The sequence below is a fragment of the Microtus pennsylvanicus genome, chromosome 6, assembly GCF_037038515.1.
Source record: "Microtus pennsylvanicus isolate mMicPen1 chromosome 6, mMicPen1.hap1, whole genome shotgun sequence".
Classification (NCBI taxonomy): domain Eukaryota; kingdom Metazoa; phylum Chordata; class Mammalia; order Rodentia; family Cricetidae; genus Microtus; species Microtus pennsylvanicus.
Genome location: NC_134584.1, coordinates 82228603 through 82246664, shown reverse-complemented (window position 1 = coordinate 82246664; position 18062 = coordinate 82228603). Strand labels below are relative to the sequence as shown.

The following is an 18062-nucleotide window of genomic DNA, read 5'->3' as shown; positions in this document are numbered from 1 at the left end:
CCAGAGTTGACCAATGGCTCTACAGGATGAGAGCCAGGTAGTATCTTGACAAGAAAATCTTATAAGCGCTAAAGTCATTCAATCAATCTGCATCCCCAGAGAGGAGCGGAGGTCAGTATTCCAAGAGTGTTTTCTTCCCAGAACGTCAATGAGTCTTTGACTGTTCCAAGCACCCTATTGGCCATCAGTTTCTCACAAACACTGCTTACCTCACCAGTGAGAATACTTTTCTACAATGCAGAATGCTAGAATTCAATCAGAAAACGTTTTCCAATGGCACAGAACCTCTAGCCTCTCTTGACATTCACGTTTCCTAACCTTTCAAGGACAATCTTCTCAGTCACAGTTGAGAGAAACCCACAGAAAAAGCTTTCCTTTTTTTTTCTATTATTTTTCTTCTAATTAAAATAGATTTTTTTCATACATTCTATTCTGATTTCAGTTTTCTCACCCCAACTCCTTTCAGATCCTCCCCACCTCCCCTCCCATCTGAATCCACACCCTTTCTGACTCTTGTCAGAAAACAGGCATCTCACAGATAATAACAAAATAAAATAGGATAAAACAAAACAAAGGCAAAAAAGAAAGAAAAAGAGCCAAAGAAAAAGCACAAGAAACGCATATAGATGCAGAGACTCGTTCACATATCAAGGAATGCTGTAAAAACCAGTGTTTTGCAGACCTGTTTTAACTCATAGAAACTCCCACAGGTTCGAGGTTGAGGCCCAGATGCTGAGCAGAGGGGAGGGGCACTGATCAGTCACTGTGGTTTCATGTCAATGCTTCTCTGGAGCATATCCCGAAGAAGATGAGATAATGTATTTCCCCACACTGAGCTGACAGTGCCCGCTTGCCCAAGCTTCTCCCAACTCTACCTCTACGGCATCAGTCAGCCACTCTGCTGATGACTCTTTGAACCAAGTCAGATTGATACCTGTGCCAGCAAGATCCTCTAAATGCAGATATACACCTCGTGCCCGTCATCTGAGAGACAATTTCTCCCCTGCCCTCTGCAATTTCACATATGTATATAAACAAGTTCTTTCATGCTAAGGAGGAAAGAAGCAATATGTAACACCCAAGCAATGACCTCAAATGGCATTTAAGAAAGAGGGGAGAAGCCTGATTTAAAGAAAGACAAACATTAAAATAAACAAAGAAGCCATTCTATGTCATAAGACAAATGTGACAAGAGGTGCCGCAGGGGTTCCCTGGTGAGTTGTGGCTGCAGGAACAACCTGATCAACGTGAACATCCTCACCCTTAAGAATCCTTGGTCCCCTAACAGCAACTGCCGCCTCTCTCTCCTCTGGGTTTTTCCAGTAAGTTTTGTGCGGCAGCAACTATCTCATCAATATGCACATCCTCACCTATAAAGCTTCTGTCCCCCGAACAGAAATCACTGTATGTCCTCGGGGACAGAAACCACCGTCCCAGAGGAAGCAAAATCAAAGGTTCCAGGAGGTGCAATCACAGATGCCTTATGACTCTAGCATCACCTAGAACGGAACCTGAAAGTCCGCACAAGAAGCAGCTTCCTGGACATACTCTGGCTCCTGGCACTGCCAGAGGGGCCAGATGAGCTCAAGAGGGCTGCAGTGCAGATTTCAGACTCCAGAGAATCCTCTCATGGACCTTCCACCCCCTCTTACCCTGAGGCCCTGATTTTATGACTTCTTGACTCCTCTTTGGGGTAGGTAAAACACAAAGGTAGCCAAGAGGAAACAGGCCTGACTGTTTGTTTGGGGTTTTGTTTTGTTTTTTTGTTTTTGTTTTTTGCCAGGAGTTACTGAAGGTGGGGCTGGAAATGGCCATGGAGAGGGGGTTCTTTAGTCAACTGCTACCCAGGCATCCCTTCCATGGCTTAGGGGCCAGGGCCACTTCCTCTGAGGCAGGCAGCAGTCAGTGATTGGGACTAGGAGTGAGAAGGAGCTCCTATGCACTCCCAGTCACTGCAGCGTCTTCAGGACCTCTCTCAGGTGGGCACAGCCTGGGTAGATCAGTTGGACCAGAGCTCAGTGTCACCCGGGGGTGGGACTCTGTGTGTGTGTGTGTGTGTGTGTGTGTGTGTGTGTGTGTGTGTGTGTGTAATATGTGCGCGCGCGTGTGTGTGTGTGTGTGTACACGCGTGAGTGCCAGGCCGGGGGAGCTGCACCAGGCAGTAACGAGGGTCACAGGGGTACCCCCAGAAGCCACCCCTTCGGCGGAAAGGCTAAAGAAACAATCGCGGTTGCAAGCTGGGAAACTTGATAAGAAACACACAAGCTGCCTCTCAGGCAGGACGAGTCCCCCAACCCCAAGCTCTCAGACGCACCCTACAGCTTCTGGTTCACCCTTCCTCACCCGCCTTACCCGCAAAATTCCCTCCCCCGGAGCCCCAAGATCCCAGGCAGGATGTTACCTCTCACAGAGGCTGAGTAGGGGGCGATAGCAGCGGCAGACACTTTCGGGCTGACTTTCCTGCGTTCTCCAGTGAGAGCGTGTGCGCCCAAGCAGAAGCTGTAACCTGCTATTTATAGCGGCGAGCTCAGCACCCGGGGCTGGGAACCCGGAGGATCCTAACGCGCAGGGCGCGGGCCGTGGCTCCCGGCTCCCTGCTCCCCGCTCCAGGCTGGCAGCTCACGCTCCGCCCGCCGCCCAGCCGCACGCGCCCGGCTGAAGTTGCTCTTCGCCCGCGGCTCACACGCCCCCTGGCACTGTCGCCATGTCCCCACCCCCAACGCCCTCTTCCTTGTCGTTGTAGGCTCACTCCCTCAGAATGGTCTCCTCCCAATGTCACCACCCAGCCACCTAAGAGGAGCAGCGGCAGACTTGCAATTGGCGCAGCTCGCTTCCCCGCCACAGAAGGAGTTGGTGGCCCCACCGCACACTTCGGAAATGACCACAACACGCTGCTTCTGTTTACTGACACCCGCCGCTAAGACTCTCTGTGTTGTCTCTGGGGACAGCTACCTGTCCTGCGGTGTGGGGTCACCAGAGCGAAGGGGAGGGGTAGCCTGAGGCACCCACAGTGCCAGGGCAAGAGAAGCGACTGCGGAGGAGAAAAAAATAAATAAATGTAAAAGAAGAAGAGATGGTGCCCCAGACCAGTTCCCACTGACTGCCCCCGGGAAGAGGATTGGGCGTGGGAGTCATGTGAAGCGGTGTCCCACGTTTTGGTGACTTCTGTATGTCACGGTCCTGAGAACTCTTTCTCCCTTGATCCAGGCTGAGCAGTCCTGGGCTCAGGGGCAGATCATAGCCCGTCCCCACCGTGCAGAGAGTGGCAAGTTCTCCCAACCACAGGGCCCATGCCTTTGACAGCCTGGTTGCATGGAGACAAATCCGCCCTCGGTGTGTTTGGGGTGTCAGGAAATTGAGTGTGTAATCACGCAGTCTGGAAAGAGATTAAAACTCCCCCACTTCCTCGCCAAAAAGCCCGAGGGGTGATGGGTAGCCTGGAGAGTCCAGGCTATGGGGGTGGGGCAAATGACTCTCCCCATCTGCGCCTTACAGGTGCCACCTGGCGGTTTTCTTGGAGAGGTTTGACCACTCTGCTCAGAACAAATCCTTCCCAGAGCTCACCCAAAAAGGCACGCTAGGCCTTTTTCTTTCTTACAACCCTTTAAACTGGCATTTTAAATAAAGCACAAATTCTTGTACACAAGTGTGACATTTGTCAGACAAAGAGCCTGGAATCTTAAAGTCAGGGAAATCAATTTGGGTTAAGGCAGTGCTTAACAGTATTACAAAATGGAAAGCTGTGTCTGCCCCCAGCTGTCACCCCTGCTGTCACTGCCTGAATGGACATCCATTCACTTCCCAAGTATTTGCTGCTGGATATTCTCTGTCGATGAGGGCAGGGACTTAGATGGTTTCAGTCCTTTGGGGGCAGGGGTGGGGAGTGGGGAATGGGAATGTAGATTTTTTGGTTAGTTGAGTTGGTTGCTTGGCTTGCTTAATTGGTTGGTTAGTTGGTTGGCTTTAGTTGGTTTGTTGGTTGGTTTGGTTGATTGATTTGTTTGGTTTGGTTGATTGATTTGTTTGGTTTGGTTGATTGATTTGGTTGGTTTGGTGGATTGGTTGAGGTTGATTGGTTGGTTGGTTGGTTTGGTTGGTTTGTTGGTTGGGGTTGGTTAATTTGGTTGGTTTGGTTTATTGGTTGTTTAGTTGGTTTGGTTGGTTGGTTTGGCTGGTTAGTTTGACTCGGTTTGGTTGGTTGGTTTGATTGGTTGGTTTGTTGGTTTGATTGGTTGGTTTGTTGGTTTGATTGACTGGTTGGTTAGTTGGTTTGGTTGTTTGGTTTAGTTGGTTGGTTGGTTGGTTGGTTGGTTGGTTTGGTTGGTTTGTTGGTTGGTTAGTTGATTTGGTTGGTTGATTTGGTCTGGTTTTTTGGTAGACTGGCTGAAGGGTTGGTTGATGGGTTGGTTTGTTGGTTTATTCATTGGTTTGGGTTGGCCAGTTGCTTAGTTTGGGTTGGTTAGTTGGGTTGGTTTATTTGGTTTTCAGATATTTTGTGTGGCTTCTATACTCTCAGAGTTTGGAGCAGAATTCAGAACACTGCAATTTCAACAAAATGTCTAAAGAATGACTCAAAAACACTGTGGGCCAGAAACTATGCTTGCTCCTTCTCACCCTACTCCCTGCAGGCCACTCCTTGTTTTATATCCAAGTCATTTCTGCTCTGCTCAGCCATCACAGGTGAACTGAAGGGGGGAAAGTGGGATGCTGAGAACCAACTTGTCCATTAGAACCTGTAAGGTTATGGGTCATCCTTGGGGAGCTGGTTGTGTGCCTGTAACACACACTGTGGTAAGCAATGGGTAAGTCCTGTCCATGCAATCTGCTGGAAAAATGGGACGGTCTGTTCCTGGCAGTAATTCAGCCTGTAAACTATACACAGAATAGAAGACTATGAACATTGGGGCTCCAGGGCATCCTCACCACATTGAAGATGCCACTAATGCATCTCTCCTCTGACTTCAGAGAAACAGCCGTAAGTGCAAAAAGAAGATGGCGGTCTTAGAGAGGAGATGCTGTAAAAGCTGCCAAAGATGTGTCAGAAGCAGCAGAGTGTCCCCTCTAAAATAGAGTTGTCAAGCAGAGTCACTCACTGGACACAAACACTCAAAGTGAGACAATACCACTCCCATCCCACAAGCCCCAGTGTAACTAAAATTCAGACTCAAGTCATTCTGACCAAGCTCCTTCCCCAGGCATCAGAGAAGAATGTGGCACGTCTACTTACATCAATGAGGAAGTCTAAAATAGGGGAAAGCGGGATGGGGGGAGGGATTCTAGTGAATCTGTGCACCACATAGTATCTTAAAGGATTCTACCAACCTGCTATTTACCTTTTTGGGTCATTTGGTGGCTTTTTTCCCTATATAAGCCTGGAAGACTCAGGTGCTTCTGTGGTTTATTAGATTCATTCAGCCTCTGCTTTCAGAACCCTTGAACTTTCAGCCACTTGTGCTCTTGAAATGTAACTCCATTTGCCAAGGAAAAACAGAATATTTTCTCATTTCCTTTTGAAATATCTTTGTAAAGCCAAAAGTCAAAGGTGATTCCCAGGAGTTAGCATGCTACTTAAAGCAATAAAATCAAGCCAGGGACAGTGAGATTGGTGTCACCTCTCCTTTTCAATGAGGTGGCTTACTCACTTACCATACATAGTCATTAGCTTTAGAGAGACGATCTGTGGGCATCTATATTATAACAATCCTCTGCTATTAAAAATGTCTTCTAAAATATGGCACCATGTATGGTATTGGGTTTTGTCTTAAGCTAATCATCCATTCCTATTAATGATACTCAGCAAATCAAGTCTTGGTTTTTGCTCAATTTTTTTCTTTTTTCATGCTTTATTGAAAATAGATTCTTTCCTCATACAAATGTCCTGATTTTAGTTTCCCCTCCCTCTTCTCCTCCCAGTCCTTCCCCCCTTTCCCTCCCCACGAGATCCACTCCCTTTCTGTCCCTCATTAGAAATGAACAGGCGTCTAAGAGATAACAACCCAACATGACAAAATAAAATATAATAAAACGAAACAAAACTATAATAACAAAGTTGGACACAGCAACCCAACAGGAAGAAAAGAATCCCAAGAGCAGGCACAAAGGTTGGAGAATCACTCATTTTCACAGTCAGAAGTACCTTAAAAATACTGAGTTCATAGCTATAATTTATACAAAGAGGACCTGTGTATAACCATGTGCAGACCCATGTAGGTCCTGTGCTTGGTGCTTCAGTTTCTGTGAGTTCATATGTCCCTTGCTTACTTGATTCAGAGGGCCTTGTTCTCCTGGTGTCCTCCATCCCCTCTGGTTCTTACAGTCTTTCCAGCTCCTCTTCGGTGGTGTTTCCTGAGCCCTGAGGGGAGGAATTTGATGATAACCTCCAACTTAGACTGTCTCTGTGGGTGTATAATGCCTAGCTATGGGTCTCTGCGCCCATTCTCATCTGTTGCTGGAGGAAGTCTCTCTGATGATGACTGGACAAGGCACTGATCTATGAGCATAGCAGAATATCATTAGGAATATTTCCTTTTCATTGATTTTTTTCCCCAATAGTGTTTAGTTTTATCCTACATCTCTGGGTTATCTAGGCTCTTAGTTACCCAAGCAATGTCAACTGTGGGATCCTGATGTGGGACTCCCCTCTGTGTGCTGTGATTAACATTAATGAATAAAGAAACTGCTTTGGACCTATAGCAAGGCAGAACTTAGGTAGGCAGAAAAAGGTAGGCTGAATGCTGGGAGGAAGAAAGGCAGAGTCAGAGAGATGCAGAGCCGCCAGAGTCAGAAATGCTGAAACTTTGCTGGTAATCCACTGTCAAATGGTGATATACAGATTAATAGAAATAGGTTAAATTAATATAAGAGCTAGCCAATAAGAAGCTAGAGCTAATGGGCCAAGCAGTAATTTATTGAAAAAGAAGCACATCTTTTAAAAAAAAAGTAACATCTTTAAAGAGACAGAGTAAAAGAAATAAAAAAAAACACATAAAAATAAAAATTTCACAGACAGTCTGGATTATGTATATTATTGTGTTATCTTAAATTTTTTGAGTGTGTAGGAACTAAGTACAGAGAGACATTTCATTGTATGGACTGCTAAACTATGCCAGCATGTATATTATAAAGGCATTTTGACTTTAAAATTTTGTTCTAACGATATGTGGCTTTGGAAAAGAGGTTCTTCTTTTGTGTCCACAGAGGATGAGAACCTATGGATTCATTCCAGACCAAAATGGTTTGATGTACCGAGATCCCCTAAAAGGTCACTTTGAACTCCCCCACAAAGAAAATACTTTGCCCAATAAACAACAGAAAGCATTTTGGAGAAACAATGCCCATATTACCAAATATTGTTTATAAATGTTTACTTACATTTAAAGGGTGATATGCTACAGAGATAAATAATTTGCTTTGGTATGGATCTTGGTTTATTGATACAAATTTAAGGTAAATTTTGTTATACTGTATATGTATATTTCTACCCTTGATTAAAGTATTGTGTTTGCATAGTTCATTTAAAAATGTAATGTATAAATAAAAAATATAGGCTAATAGATAATCATGTACAATGGCCAAGCTTGTAGTCATGTTAGTTAAATTTTCTAGATGTAGAGAGATATATTTCAGTTAGATAGATATTCTTCAAATCTTTCAGAGACCTTCAATTTAAATTTAAAATGTTTTAAGAACTTAAGACTTTTCATGACAATGAAACATACCTGCTTCTGGCAACACCAATCTACTTCAAGAGGAAGATGGTCATCAAAAAGGCTCCATATGGAGTTTGTTAGCCATTTGAGCAAGAACGTGTTCTTGCCTGGTTGCATAAAGTAGACATGCAGGATCCACAGAAAAAGGACTTCTAAACTTGCCTAAAGGTGACACAGTCCTTTGGAGTTCCTGCTTCATGAGAGAGTCTGCAAGACATTCTGCAGGATACAAAATAAAGTGAGGGGCAAACTGCCATTATAGGCAGACCTGTCTTTGAAATTTCCTGCTTTGTGGAAATGCCTGCTGAATTCTATGGGCCTATAGGCTGAAGATGGATGCCCCAATGGTACTGAAGAACTCTGGGTGACTATCCAGGAAGTGAGATGTCTCTGTCAATTCTAGAGTTTTGGTAGTTGCTTACAATGTACTTCCTGTTTACTTAGATAATAATATATCCTTCTGGAGTCTTTGATGGAGTTAAAGAATTTATAGTTATAGCTTTCCTTAGTTATGATAAAATATAAAGTAGATATAAATATTGTAACTTAATTCTTGTTTGATACCTGTTTTGTTATATGTAATTTTACTACGTTAAAGTTAAAATCTTTCTTTTTATTTGAACAGAATAGGGGAGGTGATGTGGGAGTCCCCTCTGTGTGTTGTGATTAACTAATAAATAAAAAAACTGCTTTGGACTTATAGCAAGGCAGAACTTAGAAGTTGTATGCTGGAAGGAAGAAGGGCAGAGTCAGAGAGACATCAGAGAGTCTGAACCACCAGAGTCAGGCATGCTGAAACTTTGCCGGTAAGCCACTGCTACGTGGCGATATACAGATTAATAGAAATGGGTTAAATTAATATAAGAGTTATCCAATAAGAAGCTAGAGCTAATGAGCCAAACAGTAATTTAATTAATATAGTTTCTATGTAGTTATTTAGGTTCTGGGTGGCCAGGACAGACAAGCAGCTTCCTCCTGCAACAGGTTCCTTCTCATGGAGTGGATTAAATGAGACATTGGTTGGCTACTTCCATGTGTTCTGTATCACCATTTTCCTAGCATATTTTGCATGCAGGACAGATAAGTGAATGGTTTTGTGGCTGGATTGGTGTATACCTTTCTCTTTCCTGCCTATGTAGCACCTTTCAACACAAAAGATACTAGAATATAGCATTGAGGGCTCAATATAATCACAGCTCTTATCCAGTGAGTTGTATGGGTTTTGTCCTTGGAAATGGGGTCCCACTGTCAGTTTGCAGAGAGCAGCCTTTTGTCTTAGTAGCAGCCTGGTTTGTTTGGGGATTTCCATGGAACGCCTTTGGCCAACAACTCAATTGAATGTGCCCTAGTCCCACCAATGGAAGCCTGGCTACAAAAGATGGCCAGTTGAGACTCACAATGAGGACCCCTGTTACTAGGACCCCCATTAGGGTCACCTTTATATATTCCAGAATTATTCCACTGCATTATACTTCCACACCACCCCCAAATTCCCACCCCAATTCCAGCCTTTTCTCCCTGCCTTCTTTCCCTCTATCTCATTCCCCACACACACCTGATTCCAACCCCTGATCCTCATACTTCTATCCCCACCATTCCCCAGTCTGCCTCTAAAGTCTATTCTATTCCCCCCTCCCCAGGAGATCCCTGTGTCCCCACCTAGACTCCTACTCTTTACCTAACATCTCTGGGTCTACAGATTATAGCTTGGTTATCATTTACTTAATGGCTAATATCCCCTTATCAGTGAATACATACCATATTTAGCTTTCTGGGTTTGGGCTAACTCACCCAGGATGATTTTTCTAGTTCCATCTATTTACCTGTCAATTTCATGAGGTAATTTTTTTAACAGTTCAGTAATATACCATTATGTACATGTACCGCATGTTGTTCACCCATTCTTCTGTTGAGGGACATCTATCTTGTTTTCAGTTTATGTCTATTATAAATAAAGGTACAATAAACATGGTTTAGTAAGTGTCCTTGTGGTAGGATGGAGCATCCTTTGGGTATATGCCCAAGAGTAGTATAGTTGTGTTTTGAGGTAGATCAATTTCCAAATTTTTGAGGAACTGCCATGTTGGTTTCCATAGTGACTGTAAAAGTTTGCAGTCCTATCAGTAATGAAGTTTTCCCCTTGTTCAACATCCTTGCCAGCATGAGATGTCACTTGTGTTAATGATCTTAGCCATTCTGATTGGTGTAATATGGAATCTCAAAGAAGTTTTGACTTGCATTTCCCTGGTAGACAAGGATGTTGAACATTTCTTTAAGTGTTCCTCAATTATTAGAGATTCCTCTATTGAGAATTCTCTGTTTAGATCTGTACCCCGTTTTTTTTTAAATTGGATTATTTTTGATATCTGGTTTCTTGAGTTCTCTATATATTTTGGATATTAGACTTCTATAGGATGTGGGGTTGATAAAAATTCTTTCCCCTTTTATAAGATGCCACTTTGTCCTGTTGACAGTGTATTTTGCCTTACATAAACTTTTCAGTTTCATGAGATCTCATTTGTTAATTATTAATATAGTGCCTGCACTATTGGCGTTCTGTTCAGAAAGTTGTTTCCTGTGCCAATGAGGTCAAGGATATTCCCCCACTTTCTCTTCTATCAAACCAGTATATCTGGTTTTATTTGAGGTATTTGATTCACTTGGATTTGAGTTTTGTTTAGGATAATAAATATTATGGATCTATTTGCATTCTTTTACATGCAGATATCCAGTTTGACTAAAATCATTTGTTGAAGATTCTGTCTTTTTTTCCAGTGTGTATTTCTGTATTCTTTGTCAAAAATCAAATGTTCATATGTGCATGATTTATGTCTAGGTCTTCGGTTTGATTCTATTCATCAATGCATCTGTTTTTGTTCCAGTACCATGTGGTTCATATTACTAGGGCACTGTAGCACAATTTGAAATCAGGGATGCTGGGGCCTATAGCAGTTCTTTTATTGTTCAGGATTGTTTTTGCTATTCTGGGTTTTTTCATTTTTATATATGAAGTTGAGAATTGTCTTTTCAAGGTCTGTAACGAATTGTGTTGGAATTTTGATGTGAAATGCATTGACTCTGCAGGTTGCTTTGGTAGGATGGCCATTTTTACTATGTTAATCCTGCTGATCCATGAGCATGGGACATCTTCCATCTTCTGATTTTTCTGATTTCTTTCTTCAAGGACTTGAAGTTTTAAATCATATAATTCTTTCACTTGCTTGGTTAGAGTTACCCCAAGATATTTTATATTATTTGGTGTTACTGTCAAAGGTGCTGCTTCCCTGATCTCTTTCTCAGTCCATTTGTCATTTGTATATTGAAGTAGTTTTACCCATTTTTTAGAAGTTAACATTGTAAATTAAATTTTGTTATTCACGTATTTAGATAATTTCATACATGTATTTAAGTTAATAGCAGTATTATCGGAAATAAAAACTTGACTTAACTTAGGCAGAGGGTAAATTATTTCAAAATTAGTTGGCTATCTCATGCAAGCCAAGAAAAGAATGAAGCTAAGCACTGGGGAAACTGAAAACAGGCATTCCATAGAGACTTCTTCCCACTACATTCCCTTCTTCTTTCCCCCCTTCTATGTTCCCATAGAGACTTTCTCTGCTTCTTGATACACACTGCTGCATGGCTACTAGTAACTCCCGAAATTCATGTCTTATGGGCCAATTGCAGATTCACACTGAATGAAGCACAATGATTGCCCCAGTCACCAAACCCTAAACCAGTCAGCCACCGCCAGGGATAACAGTCACGTCATAAAGTCTGGCAACAATATAGTGACCAGATAGGTGGACTGATTAGAAGAAAAGGTTTGTGAATTGTCGAATGGGAAGAGGACGAAGGCTTGTCCCAGTGCTGGTTCTTTTCTAGTTTCTAAACACTGCTAAAACAGGAAGTCAGAAGTGGAGAGGGAAGCCTACAGAGTGCCAGGGCTCCTGTGTCTGAGTTCATCTGTGCATCTGAGCACAGAGTGAGACAGAATGTGTCTCACTATTTCTGGTGGCCCTAAAGTGGTTTGTCCCAGCAGAAATGCCATTTTGTGATCTCCTGATGTGGGACTTGGTAATCAAGAAGAAGGAATTAAGATTTTTTACAGACAATTTACTTTAGCTTCTTTTTCCACAGCAAATTAGACAACGTATTTTTTTAAAATGAAATGAGTGTGATATAATTTTACATTTATTGAAGATAAACATTCTGCTCTTGCTTTACATAATATTTTTCTAGAATTGCATGTAAATTACATATTTGAAATTTAATCATATTTCAGATATAATTGGATGGTAGCTATTAACATTCTTATGGCTACAAACACACTTGGGAATTTGAAGACATCCATGGATTTATTCTCCAGAGGGCAGAAATCACCTGAGTCCTGAACATTATACACAGGTTGACAGCGGGATGACAGACGGCATAAGGATTTGAGTTCGAGAACTACGGACTCCACGTTGACTTCTTCCTTCTCTCAATCATCTCCACATGGAAATGAGCAACAAAGACTCCTTGAACAAAGCATTTAAGATGCCAGCAGGTATGTGCATAACTATACGAGGACCACTTCCAGTCCACGCCACTCTGAGCTGTGAGCAGGAAACGAAGGTTGAGATCTCAAGGAGATGGAAGCTGTGTGGAGGACTGCTGTCTTCATTTTCTGGGGCTTTCTAGTTTTTACAAGAAAATACAGACTGGGTGGCTTAAACAAGGGAGGTGCATTTTTTGTAGATGTAGAACTGGCAACTCCAAGATCAAAGAATCTGAAATCTTGATATCTTTGGCACCTCTCTTTTGCTTGCAGATGCCACTTCTCTGGGCATCTTTAATGGGTCCCTGTACCTAAATTTACTCTTCTTAAAGGACACCAATCACATTAAGTAAAGGACTTCGCAATGTTTTCCCTTTGCCAATAACCTTGTAAATGGTCTATTTCCCAACAGTCTGGGACTTAGAGGAGGGAAAACGATTTGCCTCTAATCAGTGTCCACAGCATCCAACTTGAAAGTCAAAGAAATAGAAATAGAAATCGCGTGTTATGTAATAAAACCCAGGAATAAAAATTCTGCACCCAATTTTCTCTCTTTTTTTTTTTTTTTGAAAATTTCAGTCTCCAAGAAGATCCTGGGACATGGAACTACCTGCAAAGAAAAATACGCACGGTGGTTTGTTTACCTAAATCCTCCAGGGTTGAGGATCCTGACTTCTGTGTGTTTCCTAAGTGTTGAGGAGAGCTAGAGGCTCCTAAGGGTCATTAGAAAAGAAAGCCAATGTGGTGAGAAAGCCCCAAGAGGACACTTAAGAGGGACATATCAATAAAAAAAATGTGGTTCAGCCAGAGGTGGTGGCTTGGGCCTTTACATTTGGGAAGCAGGGGTAGAGTTCAAGGCCAGCCTGGTCTACAGAGTTCCAGCATAACCAGGACTACACAGAGAAACATTTTGTCAAAAAATAAATAAATGAATAATAAACAAACCACTTTAAAAAAATACAGTGTCTCCTCAATTGGTGCCAGCAGTGACCTCAGAATGGCCTGTGGCTACCGGAGAGCCATTTCACTCTTCCTTCAAAGAATATATGTGAAGTCTGCTCTTCAGAAAAAAACACAGGAAAGAGATCATCACCAGCCTAGAACACTCCCCAGCCATCCCAGAGAAGAGGGGATAGAGCAAATTAAAGTTGCTAAATTGCAATCCAGTATAGACTTGGTTTACATTCTTAAGTAGGACAAAGAAAACCAAATTAAGTTTTCTGAATATCATTAGGGTCTCATACAAGTTCATTTTATTGAAGTAAAAGTATCGTCTGCACTTTCAACCTGTGGTTTGAAGATTCTGCTGCTATGTTCTATATTCATGTAACTGATACCTTCTCAAGGAGCTCCCTGTACCAAGTACCTTCTCAAGGAGTTCCCTGTACCCAGTACCTTCTCAAGGAGTTCCCTGTACTCAGTACCTTCTCAAGGAGTTCCCTGTACCCAGTACCTTCTCAAGGAGTTCCCTGTACCCGGTACCTTCTCAAAGAGCTCCCAGCTATCCTTGATGGGGATCCATCCTAAAAACATTTTAAATTCAGATTGAGAACATTTGCCCAATGTTCACTTTATTTATAAGTCCAGTTATATGAAGGAGTTTTATCTGAATAATGCCCCAGATATATGTGTATATAAAAACCTCTCAATAAATTATGCTTTATTTTATTTATTCTTTGAAATTTTCATGTATTTATACAATGTATTTTTGAACATGTTCATTCCCCAACTCAGATCCTTCCACCACATCTCCCTCCCAACTTCATGTCCTTCTTCTTACAAATCACTGAGTTCAATTAACGCTGCCCATATCCACATGGATATGCGGTCAGCTGCTGGAGCGTGGACAAGCCACCAGGAGCCATCCCCAGAGAAAGGTGGCTCTCCCCCCCTCAGCAGCCATCACCTCCAGGAGTCCCTCCTCCTCTATGCTGCACTAACTGGCCTGGTCTTGGGTAGTTACCACAATTGCTGTGAGCTCACGTGGGCAACAGCCATGTTATGCCCAAAGAATAGCATGAAATTTCATTTTCTTAAAGAAAACAATGCCTATGAACTATAGTGCAGTAAATTACTTGATATAATTTAATAAATATAATTTAGTAAATTCAAGAAAAAAAAAGCCCATAAGGGAAAAATTGTAGGCAATCACTGGGCAGAGATAACCCCACTCCAAGACTGGAGTCTTCAGAAGGAACACTATTCCAATGCTTTGCTTCAAGTATAGAGATAATATTTTCTCACAAAAGCCATGAAAGGGAAACATCTAAATTAAATGTTATTCTTCATGTTCCCATTTCAACTGCTTTTTATTACATAATTATGTCACTGGTGGCATAAAATTGAGAAGAAACTTATCAGACATATTTCAAGAAATGTTTATAGCAATCAGGGAGATTGATGGGGGCAGCGAGTTCTTTGCCAAAGCATATTGCTTTTGAAAACTTTATTGTGTTTCATATGCAAATATATCCTTTTTCAGAGTATTCTCAGTTTCAGAAATTTCTGTATCTCTAATAATCTCATCAAATTACCACCCCTGGTCTCTTTTTCTGGAATCATCCATCTCTACCTGGAGGCTCATGGTTATCTCCTGGATGACCGGGCACAGGCAAGATTTGAATAGCAGAGTAAGCCAAAACAACTTGAGGCTACCACCATCCTTAAGTTAAACTCCTGTTTCACATGAGATTCCTCCCAAAAGAACTGCATTGATTCACCAAAACGAAAACTGTACCACAGTACCAGACAAGTTAGGGACTCGAGTGTGTGCTCTTATTCATGGCCTGCCTGCCCTTTGACAAATGTCTTCCAATGACGGCTGACTCCACTGTCTGTAAGATGGGACTAATGGTTCCTACCTCAGAGACTGGCAGGGAGATAGCAAGACTTTGCGAAGCATCGTACTGGTTTTCTGCTCAGCAAAGTCTTTGCTGAGACTGGAAATGGTGGACACATAAGGCACAAGATCATCTCATCATGAGAACTTCTAATTTATTTGTTGTGGGGTAGTTATTTCACCATTACCTAAAACCTGGGCATATCACAGGAGCACTGGCTAGCATCAGTGGAAGGTGACGCAGTTCCGCAGGCACAGCGAGCAGAAGTCGGTACCGCGTGAAAGAGACTTTCCCCGAGTCTGTAGTGAGACTGTGTAAAACCCCTTCTCCTGCCTGCTTTTTCTTTACAGCTCTTTCCAGTGCCTTTTGACCACTCTTAGCAAAAGGCACACAGGCAACGACTAGCAAATATGGGCTGTACTTAATGACGGGAGGAAAAGGAAGAAGAAGGCAAAACTACTGTCATGATTTAATAGGTTTAGAGCCGATTTCCCCGGATGTTCTAGTATCTCTTCTCTACCATATGTACTCTAACTTAAGTATTTACTGAGTGTCTAGGACACACAAGGTACAGAGATGCAGGAACACAGGGATAAGCAGATAATGTAATTGAGAGATCAAGACAAGTATGCAAGGATACAAATAGCTTCAAAGCCAAGAGGCATGCTCTGTATACATAGGCAATCAAAAAAAAACTGTAAAATTTAAGAGGGAGTAGAAACCAAATCTAATTGGAAGGATCAGAAATAATCTTCATGAAGTGGGTGGTTTTGATACATTAAGGATACCAAGGAGCCTAATTTTCCGCCATTCTATAATAGGTCCAAGTGAAGCCCACCCAATGTCAATCTCATCGTTCTTTAATGGGTCGCAGGTTCCTCCTGGGAATAGAAATACTATTATTTTATGTGAAGGTGCAATGGGGCTAATGAACTCCCATTTTTTTTCCTAGAGAATTTAATTTAAATTATTATTATTATTTTTTTTTACCAAATTAGATCTAGTTTGGGCCTTTTGTCAGCACTCCTCTAGATCTCAGGCCTGGGTAAGGCTGCCTCAACCATAGGACACCATCTGAGGTACATTTTCCTGAGAACGTCTCCATTTTCCACAATATCGGCGGGAACTTTGGTTCCCGCAAAGGACATCCATCTAGACAAACTTTGTCTACACGCTCAGTATGCTACTCTTTAATATGCTACAACATTCTGAGTGTAGAATGGGAGAAGGTCCATCTTTAGAGTTCTTTAAAATGGGTCTTAAGGTTCCTACTAATCACCCCCTGTCAATCAATTTCTGAGGGGGAGAAAGGATGCTCACATTGATTCTCTTGACTTTTCTCTTTTTCTGACCTTTCTCCTCTATCAGCTTTCTACTAAACTGTCCTATTTCACAAACCTTTCCTATACCATAACTTTTTTTCTGTGGTCACAATGATGCTTCCTTTTCTCATGATTGTAGAATCAAATCAAATGCAGAGAACTTGAGTTGCCACAGGGAGGAAATTTATCTGAGCTATTAAGAAAGAACATTATCCTGTCTTATATAATAGGTAAGTAAGTGCATGCAGTGTGTAACCACTAACTCACTGAGGACTTGAAATTTCAGAGTAATTTGTATATACACTGGTGTGTTCGTTTCTGCCTTATATTCCATAAAATAGCAAGTAACAAATGTTTTCTTTGCAAATACAACATACGCTTTTTAGAGAGTTGCCATAATACTCTCTACAGTAAAAGCTGAGAGATCACCACGGATAGCTGGGAAATGCTCTTTTGAAACACAGCACTTATAAACAAACAGAACCACTTGAAACATGGGATAAAAGAAGACTTTCGTCAATAGGAAAAGACAACCATTTTATTTGGTCTAAGATGAAGTAACAGTTTACAGAACAGACTTCGTTTCATGAATGTTCTAATGGTAGCAAATGGGTGACTCATTTTATGTTTTCCACAAAGTAGAAGATGCTTGAAACTGTTTCTGCTTTCTTGTCTTGCACCAACAGAGTCCTAGATGCCTTCAGCCTTGGCTATTGATTACAGCCTTGATGGATGGGTATATCAGAAATCAAAGTTGGTGGGGGCACCATCTATTTCCAAACTATGACCATTTTATCAAGTTTTCCCAACAAATGTTTAACTTGAATCATGGGTCAATTTTTTAAATATGTTGGTGTGTTTTGTAATGGCAAAAGCAATGCAAACACTTTGAGATCCTGCAGCAAGAGGTCCAAAACTTACGTGGAAGGCAAGGAGTTCTCCATGGTGATAAAAAGTGTTAGCTTCATTCTGGATTTTTTCTTTCTCTAGAGATGATTATATCTCCTGCTGGCAGGCTTTAAAATCAATTTAAGTATTGTGGGTTTGTCTCTTTAGCTAGATACCAAAACTTTGGAAGCATTGAAATCCAAGCAAGGATTCCAGGATATGCCTTGAATTCTACTGTCAGGTCAAGTAGCCTCCTCTCTCACATAATTCTGCCCCATTACCACATCTCAGGCAGGTCAGACCAAACCAATAGAATATACTAGATGGTCTAAACTGCAAACAATTATTGTTCACAGTGATTACTTGACAGTCCAAGGTTAAAGCACATTGATAGCATGCCTAAGGAAGACCCAGTTCCTTCCTGATTAGAAAAAAACTACCTTCTAGCTGTAGCCTTATGTGACCATAACAAAGCAATTATTTCTTCATATCTCCTCTCATAAGTACAGAAATCCCATCCACGCATGAGGAATCCACCCTTGTGACCTAACTGTCAGTCAAAGCCCTCTTCAAAGTTTTGCCGTGTGAGCTTCAGACAGAATCAAATGCATGAACACTCTCTGTATCAGTTACCTTTGCATAGCTATGACCACAACACCTAAAAGAACACATCAAAGGAGGAGAGACTTCTTTTGCTCCACCACTTTAGAGGACTCAGTCCATAGTTGCTTAGCCCGGCACTACGACATAACATTGTTGTGAT

At 41.9% G+C, this 18062-nt stretch overlaps 1 protein-coding gene across 10 annotated transcripts in view; it reads right to left on the bottom strand.

Moving 5' to 3' along the window:
• The window catches only part of Inpp4b (inositol polyphosphate-4-phosphatase type II B), a 757204-nt gene extending 754546 nt beyond the window's left edge, over nucleotides 1-2658 (bottom strand). For 9 of the 10 annotated variants that reach the window (XM_075976565.1, XM_075976570.1, XM_075976557.1 and 6 more), the window contains exon 1: nucleotides 2402-2640. The gene's annotated coding sequence lies outside the window, so the exon portion shown is untranslated. Of the gene's footprint in view, nucleotides 1-2401 lie in introns of all 10 variants that reach the window. The other variant, XM_075976561.1, reaches the window with a different exon arrangement.
• Between the last annotated feature and the right edge of the window lie 15404 nt (nucleotides 2659-18062).